The sequence below is a fragment of the Felis catus genome, chromosome B1 (assembly GCF_018350175.1).
Source record: "Felis catus isolate Fca126 chromosome B1, F.catus_Fca126_mat1.0, whole genome shotgun sequence".
NCBI lineage: Eukaryota > Metazoa > Chordata > Mammalia > Carnivora > Felidae > Felis > Felis catus.
In genome coordinates this window covers 78,568,078-78,575,380 of record NC_058371.1, presented here as the reverse complement: position 1 = coordinate 78,575,380, position 7,303 = coordinate 78,568,078, and the positions used below count along the sequence as shown (strand labels likewise).

The 7,303-nt window shown below is 35.8% G+C and overlaps 1 long non-coding RNA gene across 1 annotated transcript in view; it reads left to right on the top strand.

Annotated features, from left to right (window-relative positions):
* Positions 1–5,550: 5,550 nt before the first annotated feature.
* The window catches only part of LOC109499415, a 49,345-nt gene continuing 47,592 nt past the window's right edge, over positions 5,551–7,303 (top strand). The window contains exon 1 of the long non-coding RNA XR_006596699.1: positions 5,551–5,628. This is a non-coding gene — a long non-coding RNA (uncharacterized LOC109499415). The remainder of the gene's footprint in view (positions 5,629–7,303) is intronic.

Sequence of the window (7,303 nt, the reverse complement as noted above, 5' to 3'; positions counted from 1 at the left end):
ACCTGGTACAACTATTCTTACATGGACTTGTCAAGACTAGGTGGAAAATTTTTTAGCTTCATTCATATCAAAACCTAAGTTATTTATAGAAGCTTTTCATTAGAAGGCTAATGGTTCATTGGGACATCTGTATCCTTGTTTTTCATTAGAAGTTTCCAATTTTCCTCTCAACATCTAAATGAGTATGACAAAAATCATTCTCCTGCTGTATCTTAATATAATGTAGAATGAAATATATCATCAGATGCTCATTTCTAACAGACATCTCGTTCTTGGCATAGCCAAATTGAGCTCCTAATCTCTAAATACCAGCCCATATGCCCCATGACTCTTTCCTCTTTCAATCTGTTCTGTCCTCCATCTTCCTAATATCAGTTGATGGTGACACCATCCTTCCAGTTACTTAGTACAAAAATCTTAGTGCAATGCTCACTTCACTTTGAAGCACTCTATCCTGGTGTATCCTATCCCTCTTACCCTGCTCTATTTTTCTTTTTACCCACAGCATTTAGCATCTTCTAACACACTATATGGTTTACTCTTTTGTAATGTATATTATCTATTGTCTGTATCTCCATATTAGAAAGTAAAATCCTCAAAGACCCGAGGACAAGGATCTTTGGCCTAAAATAGTGCCTCCATAGAAGACACTCAAGATATATTCGTGAATAAATGATGAAATAAGCTATGAATAAATTCCACAAGAGATTATTCAGTTAGCTATTTTTGTTGCCTAGAAGTAGCTAAAAGTACCCAATATCAAGGAATCTCTTGCTGACGATTCCATTTAAAATAGTCTCAGAAGGGGCGCCTGGGTGGTTCAGTCAGTTAAGTGGCTGACTTGGGCTCAGGTCTTGATCTCACAGCTGGTGAGTTTGAGCCCCACATCCGGCTCTCTGCTGTCAGCACAGAGCTCACTTTGTATTGCTTTGGATCCTACGTCCCCTCTCCCTCTGTCCCCCCCTCTCCCCCAGCAGTCTCTCTCTCTCTCTCTCCCAAAAATAAACATTAAAAAAAATAATAAATAAAACAGTCTCAGAATGGCTATGATTTGGCTTTCAAAGTAAGAGTGAGGCAGGTTAGGCTGGTTTCTAGAGGCATCCTGTAAGTGAAGTGAATTATGAGGACTAGAAGAATGATCTCTAATCTTTGATAAACCTTTATATGTAATATTTTGAGAACTGGTAGGTATAAGGAAAGACATTCTTTATGGCTTGAGAAAAATTAGTTTATATTTTGCTGTTATTGCTACAATTCAGCAGCATGATCACTTAATTCAAAGAGCATAGCTTTGATCCTGACAACACTCTCAGTAAATTTGAACAATTACATTCTTTCTTCTTTAATTTACTCAACTTAGCTATAGGAACTAGGGTTAGATAGTTTTGTATTTATTTCTTCCCCAAGCAGGAAAATAAATTCAGCATTTTTCAAAATTTCTTAGAACATAGGAAATAAAGTAGTAATAATAAAAATGAATTCATAAGGTGTTTCATTTTCAGATAATTAAGACATAAGATTATTGTTTGTAAGTTGCATTTTATAGATAATTTGTGAGATGTAAATGGTGAATTATTATAGTTAGAAGTGTTATTGCTAGACTAGTTAAAATCAACAACACAAGAAACAACAGGTGTTGGCAAAGATGTGGGAAAAAAAGGAACCCTCTTGCACTGTTGGTGGGAATGCAAACTGGTGCAGCCACTGTGGAAAACAGTATGGAGGTTCCTCAAAAAGTTAAAAATAGAACTACTCTAGGACCCAGAAATCCCACCACTGGATATTTACCCAAAGAATTCAAGAACACTAATTCAAAGGGATGCATGCACCCTGATATTTACAGCAAAATTATTTATAATAGCCAAGATATGGAAGCTGCCCATGTCTATTGATGAGTGGATAAAGAAGATGTGGTATATATATACAATGGAATGTTATTCAGCCATTAAAAAGAATAAAATCTTGCCATTTGCAATGACATGGATGGAGCTAGAGAGTGTAATGCTAAGTGAAATAAGTCAGTCAGTCAGAGAAAGATAAATATAGGATTTAACTCATGTGGTATTTAAGAAACAAAACAAGCAAGCAAAGGGGAAAAGGAGACAGAGAGACAAATCAAGAAACAGACTCTTAATTATAGAGAACAAACTGATGGCTACCAGAGGGGAGGTGGGTGCGAGACGGGTGAAATAGGTGATGAGGATTAAGGAGTGCACTTGTTGTGGGGTGCCTGGGTAGCTCAGTCAGTTAAGTGTGCTACTCTTGGTTTTAGTTCAGGTCATGATCTCACAGGTTCATGGGATCGAGCCCCACATTGGGTTCCATGCTGACAGTGCAGAACCTGCTTGGGATTCTCTCTCTCCCTCTCTCTCTCTGCCCCTCCTATGATTGCTTTCTCTTTCTCTCTCTTTAAAAATAAATAAACATTAAAACAAAAAGGTGTGTACTTGTGATGAGCACCGGATAATGTATGGAATTGTTGAATCGCTATATTGCACACCTGAAACCAATATAACACTGTATGTTCACTATTTTGGAATTAAAATAAAAACTTAAAAAGGATGTCATTATTAGTCTATGTTTTCCAGAAGGTTTGACTTTTGTTTAATGTGTTTGATTAAAATATCTGAATCTGAGATACATAGTTTTGAGTAATACCTTGAGTAATTTATTTCTACTTTATAGGAATAGTATTTAACATATATGAAGATCTGCTTCAAGTTGACATTATGGAAATGGTTAGGGTTTTAGAAACAAAAGGACAAGGGTAAAATAATTTTACAGTTTATAACGTACAGCTCTCTAATCTGATGCAACCATCCGGAGATCACACAACTTCAGAATTGGAAGACTTGGAGATTTCCATAAGACTTTATATTTTGACTAAGAGAAATCAAGTGATTTTCCCAAAGGTATCCCATCACACAACTGGTTCATGGCAGAGCTGGCACTAGAAACCAGGAGTGTGACTGCCAGAGCAGAACTTTTCACTTTCCAGAAGCAGAGTTTTGAGCTAAATTAGGCCATCTTGGAATCTTACATTCTACTAAAACTTGGCTGAGGAGAGCATTCTTATTACTGAGAAATAATTTCTACCAGAAAGCAATCTATATTCAAGAACTACCATGTTTCAAATACCACTAGTAGAAGCATTTAGTGGAGCTGATCCATTTGGATAACTCTAGAAGACAAAATAGAATCTACAGATAAGTTGGAGAAAAGAAAAAGGAACGAAAGAGGAAGGAAACAATATTCTGGATAAGACAGAGTCTGGGATATCCTGGAGGTAGAGAGAAAAAAGGCACTAAGCCGCTAAAGCATTCTGCTTCCTCTTGAAAGGAATGTGATTTGGGGTAAAAAAATCATTGGAAAGAGGGCAAGTGGAATTAGAGCCTATCAATCCAGGAGCACCTGGTTGATGACAAGTCCAGCAGTAATAGAGAGGAAAGATGGCAGTTTCATTGGAATCACGTTAAACTTGGTTCCAGAATTTAGTGGACGCTAACTACAAGGACATACCATAAAGAGGGAATTTCTTACATTCAGAATTCATCTGGAGAAGGGGAGATATGATATGGAGTATGAGGAAACATAGAAGTCTATTTAACCAGAACAGAGGAGCAAACATACATTAAAATCTCATGGGTCACCCCCAGGAGGGATGTAACTCCAGAGGTTCTGAGGGATGCAAACTGAGTTTGGTATGTTAGGTCTCAGTATTACATATGTTTATTATGCCATGTTATTTGTTAATACTCTGTTATCTGTCCTTCCTGCTCTGTTACTCTTTCCCTCATTAGGTTCTACTAAATTATTTTGAGAGGAGAACTGTGCACTGTCTATTGTTCTATATCCTGCACCACCCCTTCCATCTACTACCCAGTATTCCTAATCTCCCTACCCTGCCCTATTTTTATCCCCTTGTATTTACTATGTATTATGTTTATAAGTTATTGTCATCTCCTGTTCAAAGAATGTAGGCTCCATGAGGGAAGAGATTGCTTTCTTTGTTTTTGTTTTCCAAATGTCTAGAAACATGCTGGGAGGTTAGGAAGTATTGAATAACTAAGTGTTGCCTAAATTGTTAGGTCCCTGGTTAAATATCTTGGTTAGTTCCACGTATCTTATGATTATGTTGTTCTTCCCTTGCAAGTAGATCCACAAAGCCAGATATTTAAGTCAGCATAGTCTCTTTTCTTTTTCTATGATTTGAGAGCAAGCTGTTGGTCTGAAAGGAGAGAAAGAACATAAACTGACCTGGGACTGATCTGGGACCTGGAAAGAATGTGGCACCATGAAGAGGGCTTTCTGCTCTGGTCTTTGCTAATTCAAAGAGGCCCAGAATTTGCCTCAGTATCCTGAGCTTACAGGTGGGAGACCCTGGCTCTTGTTCTATTCTGTCACTAATTTACTATGTGACATCTAATGAATCACTGTCTCAGTTTCATTGTTTATAACATGAGTATAATAATGGTTTTAAAAGTTTAAGATGCTATGTGTTTGTAAACATATTATTACTGCTTTTATTTTAAAAAACATTTTCCTAAGACAGCATCTATTTATGTATAGGATAAGATTTTAAGGCATAATATATAATTTCTTTAGGTGACATATTTGCTTAATATGCACTTTCATGAAATATTTCCTGGTTTAGAATATCAATTGTTTTTGTAGAGTATGATTTTGGGAGATATCTTTTTCATTCAGATATGGACATCAGTTTTTACTCCATTGGAAATCAGAAAATGAAGTTCAGCTATTTGTGATCACTGCTTTTGGCTGAAAGAATACTGGATTTGAAGTGAGATGCTGCATAGAGGTTGCACGGAAGGCCTGTGGGAAAGGCTTAGGCAGGTAATGGGCACTGACGAGGAATGAGTTTGTCATGAACCAGCCCATCAGGTGCAAGGGCCATAAAATGAGGCCATGAGGGACACAGTGTTCCTGATGACAGTAGTAAATCTGTTTCAAGTAAAGTGAACTGTTTGCTTAAACTTTCCCATGTTCTGTCAGACCTTTGGCACTGAGAACCAACTCAATACAGAAATTAGCTCACCCAGAGACTGCAGGGCAGAAAGACTCAAGTACAGATTGTTGCATCAAAATTGTATTTAGTAAAGTAAAGCTCTCATGAAATATTTGGTATATTGTTTTTTTAAACTTTCTGGTTTGAATAGAATTTTCCTTTCTTATATTACTGTTCTTTTAGCATAAAATGTGAAACAAAGTTCTTACCTGATAAAATATGTATATGTATGTATATATATGTATGTATGTATATATGTATATATATATATATATATATATATATACATATTTCAGCTCTCTGACAAATCTATACTCTCTTAATTTTAATTTTTTATTAAAATTATACAAGGAAAATTATTTAGCATCCCAAGGAAGCATTGATTGTACTTATCCTCATGGACATTTCTTGTTTTATTTTTATTTTTATGTGGACTTTTTTCTACTTCCTTTTCTCCAGTGAACATTGTTTCAAATAAAGCCGTCTTATATAGAACGACATGGTTGCTAGGGAGCCAGAGTCACAACGGCTGATGTTACTAGGGAGGATACAGAGGTGAGTCCCTGATTATAGAAGAGAACCATTTTTCATTCTCCTTGAAAGTGAGTCTTTATATACAGATGACAGGTTCACTAACTCGGTTAGGAATAAGACGTCAGAAAGAAATATGAAATTTTAATATGTTTCCTCAGAGTGATATAAATCTAAAGATATTTCTTCCAGATGAATGGATGGGGTTTATACCCACCTCTATCTTACTCTATGGTAAAAATGCTTTTGGAAAATACCACATAGTGCAAATTGGTTTATAAAACTGGGCAAACTCTCTAAGATCTTGAGCTCAAAACCTGTCATTAGATGAATCTCTGCCCAATATTCCTTTCATTTTCACATTTGATTAAGTATAGGTCAATAAACATCCACTGAGATCTGCTATATGCTAGGCATTTTACTAGGGGATTTTCGTGTGTTTTCTCATTTAATCTTATAATCCTGATGCAAAGTATTATTATTTTAACAAACACTAGTAAATATTCTAGTTAGTGGAGAAGGCAGAATTTGAATCCCATTCAGTGTCACTAACTCATTTCTCTTAAAACATCTCCTAATGATGAATAGAATAAATACATAAATACATCAGTTTCATATAAACTATACCAACAGTACTTTTTCTGTTAGTTTTACTAATGCTTCTGAAAAATCCATAAATGGTAAAGTTTAGTAAAATACTTTCAGGAGATTATCCTGGCATTTGAAAACAAAATGTGCTAAACATTGCTTAGTTTTACCATTAGATAATTTAATTTTGTTGTTTGGATTCCCTGTAGGATGTTGTTAATGCCCACGGTTAAACTCAATTAAAACTTACTGAGTAGATACCTTGTATACAACATGGTGCTAGAATAGGTAGGACTGTCATTATGAAGCTTTCTATATAACATGGTGGAGATATTACCAGATGGCAAAAGGAAAGCATTTTGAGTATGAATCCTTTTTTTTTTTAAATGTAATCTCTGTGTTCAACGTGGGGCTCAAACTCATGACCCTGAGATCAAAAGTCACCTGCTCTACCAACACAGCCAGCTAGGAGCGCCCTGAGTAGAAATCTTTAATGCCTCTTCAATATTTGAAATTTGCAATCATATCAGCAACATGTTCCTCTTCAACTTTAGATACCTACAATCTTCAGTACTCTAGAACACATTAGTGGAATCCTAATGTCAAAGCCAAAGACTATCTTTACACAACTTCTGAGATTATGGAGTTTTCATTGTCACCAGCATCCATTCACAGAATCTGAATAAGAGCATATGGAATAAACTAATATACTTTAAGAAAAGGTTGTGAATCTTGAGGTTTACACGAGATGAAGACATGAGCCACACTGAAGAATGGATTGGCACCCTATTAGCCTGAGAAACCACATCCCATAACCCAGAATATCTTTTAGAAAACAAAAGTGGATTAAAAAAGAGAGAGACATGTTCTTGGAGAGCAAGCTGTATGACTTGAGTGGGATTTATTGAGGCAGTTATTGTGTCTGGGTTTTCAAGAGTGCTGGAAAATTTTATGATCACCACTAGGCACTTGTAGCCTGGTCAGTGGAGATATAAGAGAAAGATTATTTAACACTTCTGAATGTGGATTTATTGTCCGTGGGAATTAGGATTGAGAGTCTTTCCATGTATTGCTTTTTCCTATGCTAGATTATTTTTTTAAGATTTTTTTAAAGAAATTTTGGTCTTTTCCTCTGAAATACCTATTTGTTGATTACTG